Source organism: Bos taurus, chromosome 2, assembly GCF_002263795.3.
Source record: "Bos taurus isolate L1 Dominette 01449 registration number 42190680 breed Hereford chromosome 2, ARS-UCD2.0, whole genome shotgun sequence".
In the NCBI taxonomy this organism is placed as follows: domain Eukaryota; kingdom Metazoa; phylum Chordata; class Mammalia; order Artiodactyla; family Bovidae; genus Bos; species Bos taurus.
The window spans coordinates 111256157-111277934 of NC_037329.1; the positions used below are offsets into that span (position 1 = coordinate 111256157).

The 21778-nt window shown below is 39.2% G+C and overlaps 1 non-coding gene across 1 annotated transcript; it reads right to left on the bottom strand.

Moving 5' to 3' along the window:
• Positions 1–21052: 21052 nt before the first annotated feature.
• LOC112443672 (U6atac minor spliceosomal RNA) lies at positions 21053–21178 on the bottom strand. The gene has a single exon (XR_003032081.1). It is a non-coding gene; the product is annotated as a U6atac minor spliceosomal RNA (small nuclear RNA).
• Positions 21179–21778: the final 600 nt, after the last annotated feature.

Genomic DNA, 21778 nt, shown 5'->3' on the forward strand with positions numbered 1-21778 from the left:
ACTGCCTTGAGAGGAAAACTGCCAGCATGCTAAAATATGTGTGGCTTAGAAAAGAGAGATGTCATTAATCCAGAGAATGATTTGTCCTGCTAAGTCGGCAGGATTAAACTTACTTCTGCCTTCACAACTCCTCTGGCAAATGCAATTTCTTTTGCTGAGTTATATTTTCTTGGGACTCTTAGCATCTCATTATAGGTGAGAAAGCTGATAAAAGTTGCACCTATTTATTCTTAGTGTTAGGGTTGATCAGGAATCTAGTATGCACAACCAGAGCTGAAGGCAGACTTTGGAGAAACATGAAGTAGGAAATAAATTCCAGGTTCATGGTTAATTCTTGTCAACCCCCTTTATAAAGATTGACTTTTTTTGGAAGAAAATACACAGTATACTTAAAGACCACATCATATTATGATGACCAAATTACTCTTTAGAATATTAAAAATATGATTTATATATATTATATTAAAATATATGTTATATATTATATTAAAATACATGTTATATATTATATTAATGGAGAAGAAAATGGCAATCCACTCCAGTATTCCTCCCTGGAGAATCCCATGGACAGAGGAGTCTGGTGGGCTATAGTCCATGGAGTTGCAAGAGTCTAACACAACTTAGTGACTAAACCACCACATTATATTAAAATACACATGTTATGTATTATATTAAAATACACATGTTATATATTATGTTAAAATACATATGTTATATATTATATTAAAACACATGCATATATTATGTTAAAATACATATGTTATATATTATATTAAAATGCTATATATTAAAACTTATATATATATATTAAAATTATATATATATATGTATATTAAAATACATATATGTATATGTGTATATAAATATATATATATATACTCCTTATCTTCAACCATCAGTGCGACTCCAGTTCTCCTCATAAGCTCTAGATTCACTTCTGTGTCTCCACTCCAAGGGACATCTGGATCTACTTGGAAAGAGAGTCAACAAGTTCAACCTGCCATCAGCCCAGATCACCACATGTCTCTTCATCCCTTCACCTTAATTATCTCCTACACCTCTTCTGATAATTTTTATCTTGATTGGTAGCATGACCATCATCCCTGTAACCCAAAAGAAAAACCCTTGCTTAATCCTTCTGTCCCCCAAACTTACAATCTCGATTCACCAAAAAGTCTCTTGATTTTCAATTTACAATATTTCTCTGTCGAATGCTTTCTTTTCATTGAACTGCCCTAGTCTCAGCTTGAAATATTGCCACAACCCTGGACTCTCTATCTCCAAGGCATTGCTGGAAACAGGATAATTATTACTTTGAGTGACATTTAGTGTGGAAATGGTGGTTGGATGGAATACATAATTCTTTTCAGCATTTGAGGCCTCTGAAGGTCTTAAACTGACCCTGCCTTGAGGACATGCTCAGGTTGCCTTGGTGACTAGTTAGAAAGGGTCGCATGACATCATTATAAATCAGATGTCCTTAACACTGAGGCTCTAGTGCTTAGCTCAGGCCACCCAACTAGACTTTAAGTTCTTATTTCTGTGAAGTTTCCTGTTTGGCTGTTTTATTTTCTTACAGTTGGCCCCGATCTAAATTGTTGTTGTTGTTGTTTAGCTGCTTAGTGGTTTCTGACTCTGCAACTGCATAAACTGTAGCCCTCCAGGTTCCTCTGTCCATGGGATTTCCCAGGCAGAATACTGGAGTGTGTTGCCATTCCCTTCACTATGGGATCTTTCCAACCCAGAGATTGAACCAGAGTCTCCTGCATTGGCGGGTGGATTGTTCACCGCTGAGCCACCAGGGAAGCCCCCAGTCTAAATAGACTGAGCTTAAAACTTTGAACCTAAAAGGGAGGTGTCTTTCCTATCTCATAGAAGGGTCCTTAGACCCTGAATAAACTTACTGTTTCAAACTGATTAATTAGGAGAGACGCAGCCTTTTTGATTGCCAGTAGAATTTGAGTCCGAGGTCACTGCAAATCCCAACAATACTCCTGAACTTTTCCTCCAGAAGAGCTGAGAGACAGTTGCTATGGGGAGAAGTGGGTGTGAGGGAGATCCAAGAAGTAGGGAATAGATGTATGTGTGTGTGTTAGTCACCCAGTTGTGTCCGACTCTTTGCGATCTCACGGACTGTAGCTCGCTAGGCTTCTTTAACCATGAAATTCTCCAGGCAAGCATACTGGAGTGGGTAGTCATTTCCTTCTCCAGGAGATCTTCCCCACCCAGGGGTAGAACGTGGTTTCCTGCAATGCAGGTGGATTCTTTACCACCTAAGCCACCAGGAAAGCCCCCAATATATGTATACATATGACTGATTTGCTTTGTCGTAGAGCAGCAACAAAGCAACACTATAAAGCAACTATATCCTAATAAAGAAAATAAAATATATTTTCTTGGGAAAACGAGTTGTTTATAAATGGCCATTTCTGGTGAGCATCCTGAAGCAAAGACAGTCTGATCCAAGCGGACTCCCGGTTCCCACGGCCTAGAGCAGCACCTGCTGCACGTCTCAGAAGTAAGAAAGCTAGCGTATGTGTGCCCTAGCACGTTTGTATTCTTGAGAAAGTGGACATTTGTGTTGTTGGGTCTGTGATTTTCCATCTGGCTTTGACTTTGGTCTGCTGACTTCTTTGACTCCACCCTTGACTGGAAGGACTGCCTCATGGGACCTGCAGATCAGAATTATGCTAACTAGGCTGCTGAGTGCCAGTTTGCCTGCCTGTGACGCCTCACTGTAAGAATCCTGCCAGGCAAATTGTCCACACCCGGATCCCATTCAGTCCTTTGAGAACATGAAGATAAAACCAAAACCACCTTGGTAAGTTGCATTAAACACATTATTACATACATGGCTTAGAAGAAAGGTTTGGCCAAGAAAACCATTTGGTTTATTTAAAAGTTCCATTGTCTTATCATTGTGTGAGGATTTGAAACTGGCAGCTACTTGGATGCCTTAGATATTTTTGCTATGTTTTTGAAACAGGCTCAAAGTGTTCAAAGTAAGCCAAGTTCCTGAAATTGACTAACAAAATGTTTTAAAAAAGTAAATCTTTATGATGGTTGTTTTTTATATTTAATTAACTTCCCTGAGACCCTACTGGATTTGTGTAAAGGAATGGAAAAAAGAAATATTGTGAAGCAATATTGGCCTGAATTTTTCAGACTTTCTGTAGGCAGGAGTGTCAGAGAGATTGGCAGGAATTTTGCTTCCACAAGAAATATAGGTTGGGCTCCAATGTTTATAGTTATCAGGGGAACTATTTTTAAAGATCAAATTTAGAGCAGTTTTTTCAAGAGAGAGGTTAAAGTAACTAACTGTGGCCCAAAGTGTCTCAATAGGATATTTCTTCTCAAATATTTTCTGCTTTCCCAAAGTTTTAATATAAGAAGTTGCCCAGACCATCTTGAGGTCTCATCTAAAAACTACATAAAATAAAACTTTTCCATTAACATAACTGGTATGAAAAAATCTTACTCAAAACAATTATGATTTGAGTAAGAAAATGTTGGGGTTCCTCAGTTCAGTACAGTCGCTCAGTCATGTGCAACTCTTTGTGACCCCATGGACTGCGGCACGCCAGGCCTCCTTGTCCATCGCCAACTCCCAGAGTTTACTCAAACTCATGTCCATTGAGTCAGTGATGCCATCCTTAATTTCTTATAATAATCCTGATATGAAGCAATATTTTAATTGTTTTTAATTTATCTTTAATTGGAGTATAGCTGCTTTTTTTTTTGGAGTATAATTGCTTTTGAAGCACTATTTAGATTTTACAGATAAGAAACCTGAAGGTGAGAAAACTTAAAATAGGTCCTTTCACCCAGATTTGAATCTGTGCCTTAGACTATAAAGATCATCATGTGGGCTCCCCAACACGACAACCACTTCCCAATGCAGCTTCATGCCTCTGAGGTTCTCATACTAAAAGTGCTAATAGTATCAAAAGTAACATTTTCTGGATCTGCTCTCATGAAAGAATTAATAACAAAGAATGGGTAGCACTTTGGTTATGCAGTTTCTTTAAACTCTTAGAAATCATTTGAAGTGACAATTTTTTCCTTGACATCTCATCTATAGTGCTTATTTGCTTACCACATCTTTTTTTTTCCATAATCACTGGAAAGAGTACCTTGCTGATCTCACAGTTTAACTCACAATTTAACAAAGCATTTACATACTTGTGAACATATCTCTATAGTTTTGAGAACTTTGTAAATTAACTCATTGTTTCCTTTTAAATTTAATCAATTGCTCTCCAAAATTGTTCAAAAGTGGATGGAATGAAGTGAAAGACTTTCTTTTCTAGTGCAGAGATAACTTGGAAGATAAATAGCCAAATGGAAATAAAAATTTGAGCATTCACACTAGTTCCAATAATAGTCTTCTCCCACAATAGTAAACATCTGATAAAATGACTGGAAGCCACTACTGTTTTGCAGAAAATAAACATCAGAATCTCAATGTTGAATATCATTTCCTGTTTGCTGATGGTTTAAAAATGCATATGATTTGGCAATAGTTACTTTTTATTGAGAATTTTCTAGGTTCTAAGGTCTTTGCTTAAGTTTCATTCACATGTTCTTCTTTAAGCCAAGGAACCACACTGCAGAGAAAGCATCTCTAACCACCGAAACACAGATGGAGAATGGCTTGCCCAAGGTCCCATTACAGGTAGATGGCACAATTGGGATTCCACTTTGACTTTGTTTCTAAAGAACCTCAAAGAAAGTGGGGAAGATCGTCTGATAGTACTCCAAAGAGGCATCATTAGGTTATAGGAAAACTGAGGCTAGAAGTTAAATGACATCGTCCAGTATCCTTCAGTTCAGTTCAGTCTTTCAGTTGTGTCCGACTCTTTGCAACCCCATTGACATTAAAGCATGCCAGGCTTCCCGGTCCATCACTAACTCCCAGAGCTTGCTCAAACTCATGTCCATCAAGTCAGTGATGCCATCCAACCATCTCATCCTCTGTCGTCCCCTTCTCCCCCTGACTTCAGTCTTTCCCAGCATCAGGGTCTTTTCCAATGAGTCAGTTCTTTGCGTCAGGTGGCCAAAGTATTGGAGCTTCAGCTTCAGCATCAGTCCTTCTGATGAATATTCTTTTAAGATCGACTGGTTTTATCTCCTTGCATTCCAAGGGACTCTCAAGAGTCTTTTCCAACATCACAGTTCAAAATCATCAATTCTTCCACACTCAGCTTTCTTTATGGTTCAACTCTCACATCCATACACAACTACTGGAGAAACCATAGCTTTGACTAGATGGACCTTTGTTGGCAAAGTAATGTCTCCACTGTTTAATATGCTGTCCAGTATCCTTAGTGTAATTAATTGGTGATATTTGTCTTTTAGCTAAGTGTTGTTTTCTTTAGATTGCTGGTGGTCCAACATCTCTGTATAAGTCTTGAACTCTGTGGGTCATCTTTAGGGGATTCTGGAGAGAAGTGAGAACTGTAGCTGACCTTAAAGGTTTTGCATACACAGAAACTTAAATGGGGGCTTCCCCAGTGGTTCAGCAGTAAAGAATCCACCTGCAATGCAGGAGACACAGGAGATTCTGGTTTGATCTGCAGGTTGGAAAGATGCTTTGGAGGAGGAAATGGCAACCTGCTCAAATAATCTTGCCTGAAAAATCCCATGGACAGAGGAACCTGGCAGGCTACAGTCCATAGGGTCAACAAGCGTCAGACACAGCTGAGTGCCTGAGCAGCAGCAGCAGAGCTTAAGTGAGGTTGAATAGAGAAAGCCCTTAATCCAGTGCCTGACCACAGTTGATTGCACCATAGTTGAGTCAAGTGTTTCATCACTTTTGGTAGCCTATCTTATGATTTAGAATACTGGGGCAGGGACAGTGACCAGAAAGATTCCACAAAAACAGGAGTTCATTTCTAGTCTGTTGCTTGCCTGACACAGGAGTCTTGAGGGGAATAAAGTAGCTGAAACCTTCTGGTTTAATAATTATTAGAGATTTAGAATGTTCTTATTATTCTCTATTCTGGGCCACTGACTTTAAAATTTAGTGAATTTTTTTTTTCTGTAAATTTCTGTTGAACACTTCAAGGGTCATATTCATTATTTTTCTCAAGAATGGCCTGAGGTTGAAGGTCTCTGGTTCTTTGACTAGTTTCTGACACTCCAACAGAGTTCTTACATAAATCCAAGGGCCAGGGCTTGTATTTACTTGGACTTCATCAGTAGGAGCATACCAGGTAAAATATTGAAGTCTTTCTCTACTAGTTGATAAGTAATTACTCTCTGAGCCTGGGCTTCCCAGGTGGCACTAGTGATAAGGGATCCATCTACAAATACAGAAGATGTAAGAGAAGGGGATTTGATGGCTGGGTCGGGAAGATGCCCTACAGGAGGGCATGGCAACCCACTCTAGCATTCTTGCCTGGAGAGTCCCATGGACAGAGGAGCCTGGACTGAAGTGACTTAGCACACATGCACACACTTCTGAGCTTAGTGGATGCTCTTGATCCATCTCTGCCTTGCTCCCCTTGGCCACTTCCCTTGGGACACCTCAGAATACCTCATGATCTGGCAACTAATGGGTTAATGCATGGTCAGTGGTTGATTTAGGTTTTGTGGGACCTGAAGCTTGCTTGACTTGGGACCCCCACCTTAGGTTTTTTTTTTTTTTTGATGTGGACTATTTTTAAAGTCTTTATTGAATTTGTTGCAATATTGCTTCTGTTTTATGTTTTGTTTTTTTCTGACCACAAGACATGTGAAATCTTAGCTTCCTGACCAGTGGTGGCATCTGTGCCCCTGCATTTGAAGGCCAAGTTTTAACCATTGGACCACCAGGGAAGTCCCAGGGCCCCCACTTTAATAAGAAGAGCACAATATTAGATACAAACACAAATAAATACACAGAATAAGAAAGCACAGCAAATTATAAATTTTGAACACCTGATAATGTAAACATCACAAAAATTCAGAAACATAAGCAATACTTTTTATTAACTAGTTACCCTCATAATAAACTTTTCTTTCTACATATTTCTCTGGGTTGTGTTCTTTCTTTGATGTCTTTATAACATAATCTGCAAAAATAATTGAAAGATAATTCAGTTTTACCACGTGACTGTATTTTATTTTTAATAACTTTAAACTTTTTAAAATTTTAATAATTTTAAATACTTTTTTAAACTAATTTTACTAGGCATTAATGAAAACAGAAATCTTCTCTTTACAGTTTTGCACATCTGCTGATGATAAAAATTTTCTAAAGTTTTGCCTCTGACACCATATATTTCAAATCTTGCTTCTTCCATACCCTCTTCCTGGTGTTGGTGGCCTGGGACATATTTATGTTGCCCTATAACCTCATGCCTTGCACAATCACATCATGCTTCTTGATGAATGAATTGGCAGCATAGGCATTTAAAATATTCCTAGTCTTGACACTGAAAGAATGACTCATGCTATGGTCTGAAAGTTTGTGTCAACCACAAATTCATAATGTTGAAATCCTAGGACTCAAAGGCAATGGATTAGCAAGTGGTGCCTTTGGGAGGTGGTTAGGTCATGAGGGTGGTCATAAATGGAATTAGCATCTTATAAAAAGGCCCCACAGAGCTCCCTGGCCCCTTGTGAGGCCACAGAATGAAGGCACCAGTTACAAACCATAAAATGTGCCTTACCAGAGTGCTGCCATACTGGTGCCTTGATTTTGGACTTTCCCACCTCCAGAACTGTGAAATAAGTTTCTGCTATTTATAAGCAAACCAGTCTGTGGTGTTTTGTTATAGTAGCCTGAATGGACTGAGATAATTCATAAAGGATAAAACCTATAAACTGGAAACATTAAAATTAAAAACTTTTTCTCATAAAAGCTCAAAAGAATGAAAAGACAAATTGCAAATGCAGAGAATATATTAAAAAATCACATATCTGACAAAGGATTAGTACCAAAACTATATAAAGAACTCTCAAAAATGCCACAGTAGAAAAAACCAGCAAACATTATAAAATGAACAGAAGATAGACAAAAACGTTTCACTGAAGAGGATGTACAGATGGCAAATAAGCACATGAAAATGTGTTCAACATCATTAACCCTTAGGGACACACAAATTAAGATCACAGTGAGAGGTCACTTCACATCAGAAGGGCTAAAATAAATTAAGAAAAGGCTAACTCCAAATGCTGCCAAGGATGTGGAGAAACTGGACCACTCATACATTGCAGATGGGAATGTTAAAGCCCAGAAACTCTGGAAAACACTTTTTTTTTTTTTTTTTTAAGATGAACGTACAAATATCATATGACACAGCAATTGCATTGTCTGGAAATTTATCCCAGAAAAATAAAAGCTTATGTTCACATAAAAACCTATACAAATGTTCATAGCAGCTGGAATCAGCCCAGAAGTCCTTCAACAGGTCAGTTATGGGCAAGCAACTCTGGCACAGCCAAACCATGGGGTATTACTCAGAGGTAGAATATGCAGCCGCTTGTATGGATCCCCAAGGAATCGAGCTGAGTGAAAAAAGCCAATTCCAAGATGTTGCATAATTCCATTTATATAACATCTGAAATGACAAAACTTTAGAGATGGAGGACAGATGAGTGGTTGCTAGGGATTAGGGAGAGGGAAGTGGGAGGAGGGGAGCTGGGTATGGTTATAAAGGAACAACATGGGGTCATTTGTGGCTTTGGAACTGTTCAGAACCTTAATTGTGATAATATATTCATGAACCCAAGCAGGAGATAGAATTGATAGAACTTAATACACACACACACATACGCACATAAGAATGAATACAAGCAAAACCAGGAAATCTGAATATAAGTGGATTACATCAAAGTTGAAATCTGTTTGTGATATTATTATTTTGCAAAATGTTATCATTGGGGAAATTGGGCAAAATGTATATGGGATCTTTGTACTATTTTTTAAAACTGCATGTGGATATACAACTATCCTTATTAAAATGTCAATGAAAAGTAAATTTTAAAATACTCGAAAATTATTTCTATTCTCCGACAGTTAACAATGGCTTAACTATACATGGAAGTGACTGCTAAGCTCAAATCAATGCATTTCTAACTCAATTTTTCTCTAGCCAGATCTCCAAATTCCCATGGCCATCCACTACCACTGAACACGGAGGAGACATCAGAGTGGAAATAGACAATGGTGTTAGCCGATTGGGGTTGATTTAACTTATTTTTGTAAAATTTCCAAAAACTTACCACCATGTGACATGCCCAGAGGCTCCTCTCTTTGGCCCAGGCCTATATGAATGAGAGGTCCTGCGGTTTAATTAAACACTTGTAGTTTCCCCTTAAGTCTGGCCCTAAACCTGACCCAGCAGGGAGGGATCTCCATGCCTGTGACTACCCACCTCACCTCAGACTGCTGGTTCATGGGCTGGGCTGATTACTAGCAATTTTGAAACAGGGGTGCTAATCTTTACATTTTTAAAATGAAATATTTTTTCTTTATTCTGAAAACATGAAAATTAAATAATTTGGTGAAGTGTGATGAAATAAAAAGTGATGTGAGAAGTTTACTGTGAGGCTTTTTGCTCTCATGTGGATTTGAGGACGAGGTGGGCTCATTTGAGAGCCCATTTCAAGAAATTTATTTATAGGAGAATTTAGAGTCCTAACAAGGGGCCACTTGTAGCTTGGTGGGTCTGCTTTCTGAACCCCAAAGGCAATGCTGTGAAACAGCTTGACAAAGCAGTGGGCCAGATCCTTCTGCACTCTTTCAGTGCAGACTTCCCTGTCCCTCACCACCTTCCAGAGCTTGCTCAAACTCATGTCTATCAAGTCAGTGATGCCATTCAACCATCTCATCCTCTGTTGTCTCCTTCTTCTCCTGCCTTCAATCTTTCCCAGCATCAGGGTCTTTTCCAATGAGTCAGTTCTTTGCATCAGGTGGCCAGAGTATTGGAGCTTCAGTTTCAGCATCAGTCCTTCCAATGAATATTCTGGACTGATTTCTTTTAGAATGGTCTGGTTGGATCTCCTTGCAGTCCAAGGGATTCTCAAGAGTCTTCTCCAACACCACAGTTCAAAAGCATCAATTCTTTGGTGCTCAGCTTTCTCTATGGTTCAACTCTCATGTCCATACATGACTACTGGAAAAACCATAGCTTTGACTAGACAGACCTTTGTTGGCAAAAGAATGTCTCTGTTTTTTAATATGCTGTCTAGGTTGGTCATAACTTTTCTTCCAAGGAGCAAGTATCTTTTAATTTCATGACTGCAGTCACCATCTGCAGTGATTTTGGAGCCCAAGAAAATAAAGTCTGTCACAATTTCCATTTTTTTCCCCATCTATTTGCCATGAAGTGATGGGACTGACCAGATGCCATGATCTTAGTTTTTCGAATGTTAAGTTTTAAGCCAGGTTTTTCACTCTCCTCTTTCACTTTCATCAAGAGGCTCTTCAGTTCTTTACTTTCTGCCATAAGGGTGGTGTCATCTGCGTATCTGAGGTTTTTGATATTTCTTCCAGCAATCTTGATTCCAGCTTGTGCTTCATCCAGCCCAACGTTCCTCATGATGTACTCTGCATATAAGTTAACTAAGCAGGGTGACAATATACAGCCTTGATGTACTTCTTTCCTGATTTGGAACCAGTTCGTGGTTCCATGTGGAGAAGGCAATGGCACCCCACTCCAATATTCTTGCCTGGAAAATCCCATGGACTGAGGAGCCTGGTGGGCTGCAGTCCATGGGGTCGCTAACAGTCAGACATGACTGAGAGACTTCTCTTTCACTTTTCACTTTCGTGCATTGGAGAAGGAAATGGCAGCCCACTCCAGTGTTCTTGCCTGGAGAATCCCAGGGACGGGGGAGCCTGGTGGGCTGTCGTTTATGGGGTTGCATAGAGTCGGACATGACTGAAGTGACTTAGTAGCAGCAGCAGCGTGGTTCCATGTCCTGTTCTAACTGTTGCTTCTAGACCTGTATACAGATTTTTCAGGAGGCAGATAAAAAGGGTGATTTATCTGACTGGTTGAGTGGGGAAAGGAAATCAGGTAGCACATTGAACTCATGTCCTTCATGGCTCCTTCCTTCAGAGCTGCCTGCCCGGAGGCTTCCTCTACTCCTTGGAAAAGACTCAGTATGGCAGGACCTGGAGGGAGTGGGGCAGGCAGAGGTCCAGCTGCTCCACCCACCTCTCTCTGGGTCAGAAGGCCCAGCTGGGAGGGTAACCAGAAGGAGGAAAGAGCTTCTTTTGGCCCCGTGCATAAGCCAAGGCCTCTAATCCTGAAGAATTAATGAATTTGAGCTGTGGTGCTAGAGAAGACTCTTGAGAATCCCTTGGGCTGCAAGGAGATCAAAGCAGTCAATCCTAAAGGAAATCAACTATGAGTATTCATTGGAAGGTTGAAGCTGAAGCTCCAATACTTTGGCTACCTGCTGCAAAGAGCTGACTCATTGGAGAAGACCCTGATGCTGGGAAAGATTGAAAGCAAAAAGATAAGAGGGTGGCAGAGGATGGGATGTCATCAACGACTCAGTGGACATGAATTTGAGCAAACTCCAGGAGATAGTGAAGGACAGGGAAGCCTGGCGTGCTGCAGTCCGAGGGGTCACAAAGAGTTGGACACAACTGAGCAACTGAACAACTAGGGACAAAACTGATGCTTAGATTATGATCTGACTCTTGTCTATTTGCCAGCTGGCCCAGAACATATAGGGTTGAGAAATGGGATGAAATGGATCTGTAAGCACACACATGAAACTCACACTTACTCTATTTATGTTCCTAATGCATAGTCTCATGATACTTTGAGAGCAAACCTGAAAAGTGTTACCTGTCCTCAAGAGCCTGGCAGATGCATTTTGATGCACAGGGGTTATACTGCTAGTCTATGGAGAGGAAAATTCCTTAGTTCAGTACTGTACATTCCTCTACGATATTTTTTTTGAAGCAGCTGGACTCAAGCCCAGCAGTCTTGGGGGAATTACTTGGCCACTCTGTCCCAGTCTCTCCCTTCCAAACATGTGACAGCCAAGGAGAATATTACTTTTACGATCTCAAGTCAGCTTAGAGTAAAAACAGCTAGGCTCTAAGAGAGGAGGCATGGACAGGGCAAATAAATCACCCTTACAGGAGACAGCCAGGTTCCACCTGCCCATGCTCTGGTGGACCCCTGGCCATGCATTTAAACTGCAGGAGAGAGCAGACCAGCTGAGCACTGAGCAGAGACCTCAGATGACAACAAGGTGCCAGCCTTTCCTGCCCTCTCTCTACCCTGACCCCAGATTCAGGTGGTAGGCAGTTATTACAGTCTTTCTTCTCCATTTTTCTCTTCCTAGTATCAGTTGCTTTGGGAGAAGCATTTACAAATGCAGCTGGTAGCTTCATTTGGAGAATGAATTTCACCTTCTTAAGAATAAAATGAAGTCTAAAGGTAGCTGCTGAGTCTTGCAATGACCAATTTCTTGTTGATACATTTTATTATTAAGTGAATGGCAGAAGGAAGTGTCCCCCAGGTTTGCACTGAAGTCTTCACTTCAGAAGACAAATTCTCCTGGTTGGTTGCAGGTGCTCTGGAGCAGAAGAGCCACATTGCCAATGACCTATGAAGACATTGAACTGATGTCTAGTTAGGAAGACTGGTCAGGTGAGCCCTTGTTCTGGGCCGGCTCCTGGCACTGCCCCTGACATGCCAAAGTTTGGGTGGAGTCTCCTTGGGCTGTGAAAGACTTGTACCACTCTTTGCATTAGCAAAGTGACCCTCTCAGAAGAGAAAATGAGATTTCAGGTTCATGATGTGATAAAAATAGCACTAGGCAGAACTCAGAGAGCCTGGTTTTAGTTCTGACTTTGTCACTAGCTGAAGGGTTTTTAGCTAAGTTAGTTTTCATCTGTGTCTCAGTTTCCTCACCCATATAATTAGCTATTGGAACAATTACATCTCTGTTTCCTTTCCAGCCTTCCAGCCTGTTTAGAGTTTGAGTGTTCTAGCTTGTAAAGGGTAAGGAAACAAGATATATGCCAATCATTGAGACAGAAACTTGATATTATTTCCTCCTTTAATCTTCAGGAAATATCTTTCCAGTTTTACAGATGAACTAATTGAGGCTCAGAGAAGTTGAACAACTCATATAATATATAACTGGTATGTTAGTGAGCAGTCTTTCTGTTACAGGTGATAGGAAATCCAAGTTAAGTTAGTTTAAGCAAAAAGAGACTGTATTGGCTCTTATGATGAGAAGTTCCAAAGGCTTTTCACTACAGGCATGGAGAGATTCAGGGGTTGGCAGATGTGACCATGAACTGAATTCTTTCCATCTGTCAGCTCCTTTTTCTTTGTGCTGGTTTCATTGTTAAGTTTCATGTGGTAATAAAATGGCTGCAACAGTTCCAACCCTCACATCCAGTGCTCACAACTAAGATGAATAATCACTCTGGTTTGTTTGGGATGGTGGGGTTACCTGTATATTTTCAATTTTAAAGCCAGGAAAGTCCTAGGAAAATGTGGCAAGTTGATTCTCATCATCAAGTCAGCTTTAAGTTCAGCAGGAAAGAGCATGCTTCTTTGAGTAGCTCCTGCAAACTGTTCTGACTTGCTTATGCCCAACTGTTTCAGACCAGGGCTCATCCCTGAACCAGTGGCTATGGCCAAAAGGATGCAGATGTGCTGATTGACTTAGGCTCAGAGAAAGACCTTCCTGGACCACAAGCACTGTGGTGGGATAAGAGAGGAGCTCTAAAAGGCAACAGGGACTGTGGTCAGAAAAGCGAGAGAAGGGACTTGCAGAGGTGAATAGGAAGGATCCCTCTGCCGGTAAGTGGCAGGATCAAGTTTCAAGCCCCAGTTTTCCTACTCCATGTGCTGTGTTCTTCCCCCAGAACCACAGGGAGGTGGATGACGCCAAGAGATGTTGTGGCCCCTTGCCAGATGGGGTCAAGGAAGACTGCCCAGTAGAGTTAGAGAATGGTGATTCTGACGCAAAAACTTTGGGCGTTCTTGGCTCCATGGCCTTTGAATAGAGAACAGATCTGTTCCCTGGCCCCTTCACCATGGTAGGATTTATGGAGGTGGGAGGGCAGGATGAGTGGGAGGGTGCATAGCTGATTCTCGCTGTGTAAGCATGTTGGCCACAGAACAGAGTAAGACTGGATTCTGTGCATCTTGCCAGCATCTGAGAAGACCCTATTTGATGCCAAGGGTATAACCAGTCCTAGTCCTTGTGGAAATAGTCTCCTCCAAGGGAACGGACATCTGCCTGGGAGATGGACACCCAGAGGAACTTAGCAGATGCTTCTGTGCAGTACCAGATCAGAGTGCCCTGGCTGCTAATCCAGCCTTTTGTTAAAGCTTCCAGTAGCACTCACTGGAGAGCTACTAGGCTAAAAGGAAAGATTATTTTTGGCTCTCATATTTCCTGTTTTAGGAGAAAATCATATTCCAGAAAGACTTACAAAGACTGAAAAACTGCTAACATAATGACATTGAAGGCAGAAGAGAAATTCACACTGAAAATTTTATTTCAAGTGAGAGACAAAGTGTGAAAATTATTATAAAGGTGATGATAGAAACATGCTGTTTTCAGGAGATAGAAATATGTTCTATTTAAGGAGGCCTAATGTCAGAGGTATATTGTATGTTTTAGGGCCAAGTTTATCTTCCTGCATGTAGAAAATTGTTAGGAGTGTTACTAACAGGAAAGACTCAATAGCAAAATGATTGTTCAAAAATCTTTGGTCTTGAACCTCTAGAAATCTAGATTAAATGGACTGTAATAAACTTCAGTGTACATCTATTTTTACTTTTTTTTTGCCTGCCCAGCATCTATCCTTTTTTTCTGATGATAACACCTTGGTTTCATCTTAAAAAGGAATTAACCTTGATTTTCCCTATTCTCAACCCAAGTAGTTTTGGATGGATTGAATTCCAGGGTTGGGTATAAGGTTAAAATGTGGGCAATGAATCACTGTGTTTAGTTCAAGCACAGTGATGTAACCCAGTCTGGCCAATGAAAATCACTGATTTTTGTTCAATTTAGGATTGGGAAATTGGTAGTACGTAAACCCATAGGTGCTAGTAGCCAACTTTGCCTGAGATCAAAGGCAACTTGGGAGAAAGTAAAGCCAAATACGTTGAGACATGGAGTTTTGATGATGTTATCTAAGCACTTGGATCTGGCCATGTGCAAGTCTTTTATTCAGGATTGTGCATAATGCTGAAGTCAAGCTGCTATTAGCTTTTTTGCTATTTGGTTTCAAATCAACAGCTGTTAATGAGTAAATCTTTAGGTAAGGAGGGGGCCACTACTGGCAGGGAGAAAGAAGTAAGGAGACACTGGGGCAGTCTTACATGGGAGGAGCCAGGGAAGCCATAGGAATTCCTAAACTACCCCAGTCTTGGTCATTAATGTGAGGTGAAGGAGGTCCTGTATTACATGAATGTTCTGGGTAATACTTGAGCCATCAGGAAAAGACTATGCCATTCTATGGTTTTCTGCTCTAAAAGGTATGAAGTACATATTTAGTATTTTAATTTTTTAAAACGAGTTTTTGTTGTAAAAAGGATATACTTCACTAACTGGAAGATCTCTCTACCAGGATGGATTTCCTGAGAGAAATGGATAGCCTAGGAATGCTTTTATTTTGACTTAGAAGTAATGGTGTCTGATACCTTTCACAGTTTACCCCTAAGTGATGCAGGCAGTGTGTGTTTCTTAATTTTTCTTTCTTTCAGTTTAGCCACAGAAAGGTTTTTCTGCTGGTGGTAAGGGACAGAGGGACATAGAGACCTGATAATGAAGCCTGAGGAGGCCAGTCTCAAGGAGAGGCAACTGGCGTATCTGCCCTTGGGGCATTTGTTCTAGGTGAAATATTTTGTGTGATAAGGGCGATACTCTTTGGGGTCACTTTAACTCAAAGAATCTAAAGTTGCCTGCTTGGTTTAGATGTTTTTTTTTCTTTTTAGTGGCCATTAATTTTGAGTAGTATCCCATTGAATAAATCTATTTCCTCAAGTTCAGTTTTTTAGAAGGCATATGACACTCATGGCAGCCTTTCACAAGTCATGTTAGCCTTAGATAATGGTTTATTTTTACAAGAATCTTGGGGTTATCCTGGATTGTGGCACAGAGAGCTGTCCACCTACAAAACTGTTCCCTTTCTGTGGTGTGGAGGTTTTGTCCTGGGAACTAATGGTTTAAGTAGGGACCACATTTCCTAGCCCCTCTTGCATCTAGAAGTGACCGTGTGATTAATGGTCATCAGTGGAATGTGAACAAAAGTGACATGTATTGATTCTGAGCCAGAGTTTTAGGAAGTGGGTGTGCCTTTCCCATGATTGGTTTTCCAGTTGGTTACAGAGGACTCCAGTGGAGTTACAAGACTGAATGCACCTGGATCTGGAGTTCTGCTACTTAGAGAAGAGATACCCACTAACCAGTAACACCTTCATCAGATTTTAGGTAAATGGATAAGAGATAGCATTAGGTCATTTATAGATGTAGTGTTAAATAACACTGGCTCGCATAGTTAATTTTTTTCCCGTTCTTTTTTATTCTTTGTACTGTCATTCTATTACATTAGATTTTAATACTTCTCTGTATCAATCTTGCATTTTATTTTTTTTTTAATTTTCTTTTAAAGGAATTTATTTATTTATTTTAATTGGAGGCTAATTACTTTACAATATTGTAGTGGTTTTTGCCATACCTTGACATGAATCAGCCATGGGTGTACATGTGTTCCCCATCCTGAACCCACCTCCTCCCTTCCTCCCCATCCCATCCCTCAGGGTCATCTCAGTGCGCCAGCTTTGAGCACCCTGTCTCATGCATCAAACCTGGACTGGTGATCTGTTTCACATATGCTAATATACATGTTTCAATGCCATTCTCTCAAATCATCCCACCCTCGCCTTCTCCCACAGAGTCCAAAAGACTGTTCTTTACATCTGTGTCTCTTTTGCTGTGTCACATATAGGGTCATTGTTACCATCTTTCTAATTCCATATATATGTGTTAGGATACTGTATTGGTGCTCTTCTTTCTGACTTACTTCACTCTGTATAATAGGCTCCAGTTTCATCCACCTCATTAGAAGGTGTATGTGTATATGTACCACAGCTTTCTTTTTTATTTATTTATTTATTTTTTAAAAAAATTTTTAAACGTTACAAAATTGTATTAGTTTCACAGCTTTCTTATCCATTTGTCTGTTGATGGACATCTAGGTTGCTTCTGCCGGAGTCCAGCTCCAGCAGCCAGGGATCAGCCTGAAGGGATGAGCGGTGTTGGTGGGAAATGATGTAGCCTCTGACTCTAGGTACCGGACTACATGTTTATTTCAAGCATCAGGTTCTCTTTTATATCTTTTCAAAAGCATTAGGTCAAAGGTTTGACATTTTCAGTTCTCTCTCACCCAGATTATTGTCTCACTGTTGTCCTTCAAAAAGAGTTCCTGATTCAGAGATTCTCTCAGAATTGTGTTTACTTGTGATTACATTGTAACTCACGCTTATGTCTGGGCTGCATTCCACATTCCTCAGTTTATTTCTTATCTTTCTAAATCCTGCTTGTCCCTAGTATCCTAAGCTCACTATCTCCTAAAAAGTCTTCTAACTATTCTTAATTATTCCTAAACCCTAAACTCAGCAAACTTCCTTTGCCATAAACATTTCCCTCACAAACAGGTCTTAGATAACAATCTTTGCTATGGCCTCAAGCTGTGGCCTACATGCTCATCCTGGGACATTCTTTGCAAAAATCCTTGAACAAATGTCAGTGGTTACTTTATAGATTATTTTCTGGGCACAACTGCAGAAGGCTTTGTGCTTTCTCACGCTTCTCTCAAGAACAATAAGCACCTTAACATTCTTTCCAGCCAACTTCATCCGAAGAAAGGAAGAAACAAGTCAGAATCACAAGAGCTAACTCCTTCTGGGTCCATGCCTGCGGAATGAGACGGGGCTGGGGCCGTGCCTCCATTTTGTCAGTAATGCCTAACGCGGTTCCCGACATGCTTCCATGTCCTGGCAATTGTAAACAGTGCTGCGATGAACACTGGAGTACACACGTCTGTTTCAATTCTAGTTTCCTTGGTATGTATACCCAGCAGTGGGATTGCTGGGTCATATGGCAGTTCTATTTCCAGTTTTTTAAGGAATCTCCACACTGTTATCCATAGTGGCTGTACTAGTTTGCATTCCCACAAACAGTGTAAGAGGGTTCCCTTTTCTCTGCACCCTCTCCAGCATTTATTGTTTGTAGACTTTTTGATAGCAGCCATTCTGACTGGCATGAAATGGTACCTCATTGTAGTGTTTTTTTTTTTAATTTTATTTTATTTTTAAACTTTACAATATTGTATTAGTTTTGCCAAATATCAAAATGAATCCGCCACAGGTATACCTGTGTTCCCCATCCTGAACCCTCCTCCCTCCTCGCTCCCCATACCCTCCCTCTGGGTCGTCCCAGTGCACCAGCCCCAAGCATCCAGTATCGTGCATCGAACTTTGATTTGCATTTCTCTGATAATGAGTGATATTGAGCATCTTTTCATGTGTTTGTTAACCATCTGTATGTCTTCTTTGGAGAAATGTCTGTTTAGTTCTTTGACCCATTTTTTGATTGGGTCATTTATTTTTCTGGAATTGAGCTGCTTATGTATTTTTGAGATTAATTCTTTGTCAGTTGATTCATTTGCTATTATTTTCTCCCATTCTGAAGGCTGTCTTTTCACCTTGCTTATAGTTTCCTTGTTGTGCAACAGCTTTTAAGTTTAATTAGGTTCCATTTAAAAATTTTTGCTTTTATTTCCATTACTCTGGGAGATGGGTCATAGAGGATCCTGCTGTGATTTATGTTGGAGGGTGTTTTTTGCCTATGTTTTCCTCTAGGAGTTTTATAGTTTCTGGTATTATATTTAGATCTTTAATCCATTTTGAGTTTATTTTTGTGTATGGTGTTATAACGTGTTCTAGTTTCATTCTTTTACAAGTGGTTGACCAGTTTTCCCAGCAACACTTGTTAAAGAGATTGTCTTTTCTCCATTGTATATTCTTGCCTCCTTTGTCAAAGACAAGGTGTCCATAGGTGCATGGATTTATCTCTGCACTTTCTATTGATCTATATTTCTGTCTTTGTGCCAGTACCATACTGTCTTGATGACTGTAGCTTTGTAATATAGTCTGAAGTCAAGCAGGTTGATTCCTCCAGTTCCATTCTTCTTTCTCAAGATTGCTTTGGCTATTTGAGGTTTTCTGTATTTCCATACAAATTGTGAAATTATTTGTTCTAGGTCTCTGAAAAATACTGTTGGTAGCTTGATAGGGATTGCATTGAATCTATAGATTGCTTTGGGTAGTATACTCATTTTCACTATATTGATTGTTCCAATCCATGAACATGGTACATTTCTCCATCTATTTGTGTCATCTTTGATTTCTTTCACCAGTGTTTTATAGTTTTCTATATATAGGTCTTTTGTGTCTTTACATAGATTTATTCCTAAGTATTTTATTCTTTTCACTGCAATGGTGAATAGAATTGTTTCCTTAATTTTCTTTCTGTTTCCTCATTGTTAGTATAGAGGAATGCAAGGGATTTCTGTGTGTTAATTTTATATCCTGCAACTTTACTGTATTCATTGATTAGCTCTAGTAATTTTCTGGTGGAATCTTTAGGGTTTTCTTTGTAGAGGATCATGTCATCTGCAAACAGTGAGAGTTTTACTTCTTCTTTTCAAATCTGGATTCCTTTTATTTTTCTTCTCTGATTGCTGTGGCTAAAACTTCCAAAACTATGTTGAATAGTAATGGTGAGAGTGGGCACCCTTGTCTTGTTCCTGATTTTAGGGGAAATACTTTCAATTTTTCACCATTGAGGATAATGTTTGCTGTTGGTTTATCATATATGGCTTTTATTATGTTGAGGTATGTTCCTTCTACTCCTGCTTTCTTTTTTATCATAAATGGATGCTGAAATTTGTCAAAGGCTTTCTCTGCATCTATTGAGATAATCATATGGTTTTTATCTTTCAATTTGTTAATGTGGTGTATCACATTGATTCATTTGCAAATGTTGAAGAATCCTTGCATCCCTGGGGTAAAGCCCACTTGGTCATGATATATGATGTTTTTAATATGTTGTTGGATTCTGTTTGCTAGAATTTTGTTGAGGATTTTTGCATCTATGTTCATCAGTGATATTGGCCTGTAGTTTTCTTTTTTTTTTGTGGCATCTTTGTCTGGTTGTGGTATTAGGGTGATGGTGGCCTCATAGAATGAGTTTGGAAGTTTACCTTCCTCTGCAATTTTCTGGAAGAGTTTGAGTAGGATAGGTGTTAGCTCATCTCTAAATTTTTGGTAGAATTCAGCTGTGAAGCCGTCTGGACCTGGGCTTTTGTTTGCTGGAAGATTTCTGATTACAGTTTCAATTTCTGTGCTTGTGATGGGAGGGTTAAGGTTTTCTATTTATTCCTGGTTCAGTTTTGGAAAGTTATACTTTACTAAGAATTTGTCCATTCCTTCCACGTTGTCCATTTCATTGGCACATAGTTGCTGATAGTAGTCTCTTATGATCCTTTGTATTTCTGTGTTGTCTGTTGTGATTTCTCCATTTTCATTTCAATTTTGTTGATTTGATTCTTCTCCCTTTGTTTCTTGATGAGTCTGGCTAATGGTTTGTCTATTTTATTTATCTTCTCAAAGAACCAGCTTTTAGCTTTGTTGATTTTTGCTATGGCCCCTTTGTTTCTTTTTCATTTATTTCTGCCCTAATTTTTATTATTTCTTTCCTTCTACTGACTCTGGGGTTCTTCATTTCTTCTTTTTATAGTTGCTTTAGGTGTAGAGTTAGGTTATTTATTTTATTTTTCTCTTGTTCCTTGAGGTAAGCTTGTTTTGCTATGAAACTTCTCCTTAGCACTGCTTTTACAGAATCCCATAGGTTTGGGGTTGTTGTGTTCTCATTTTCATTCATTTCTATGCATATTTTAATTTATTTTTTGATTTCTTCTGTGATTTGTTGGTTATTCAGAAGTGTGTTGTTTAGCCTCCATGTGTTTGTATTTTTAATAGTTTTCTTCCTGGAGTTGACATCTAAAAAACAGTGCTTAGATGCCACGAAGTAGGTGGCAACGCCTTAACCATATGAATGTTGTCAGGCCAGAGAGCCTCTTCCATTCTTGTCAAGGGGAGTGCTAACCTTCTCTCCTTTTATACAACACATCAATCTTGTATTTTAACAAAAAAGATAACAAGTCCTGGGCTTCAAGTATTCCAGTAGCAACATTTATTTCTATAGAATTTTAAAATATTGATTTATTTTTATTGTACTTAACAGTCATCTTTTATTTATGGCAAGAGAAGCTAGTTTTCTAATTATAATAAGAAAATAATGTCTTTTAAATATATGTACTTTAAGAGGAAAAGTACTTGATTTAAAAATATAATAAGTAAATAATAGTAAAATTGCTAGTTAAGGTGAATATATTGTTATAGAAATTTATTGAGAAATAATTATTGTAGAATACTGCCATATTCTTCTTTCTAAATATTATGGTGTTAGGAACAAGATTGATATTGCTCTAACTTTTCATACCCAAACAATAGGTAATATAATCACTGCAAGATAGCCAAATTACCTAAAGATGATGCATTCTACTCACAAAAATTCTATTTATATCTTTGGAGTAAAATCTCATTTTTTTCCCCAGGCTATCCTCAATTTGATAAAAGACTTAAAAATATTTTTTGAGACATAATTCATATATCATAAATTTATTTATTTAAATGCTTTTTTTTAGTATATTCACAGAGCTGTGCAA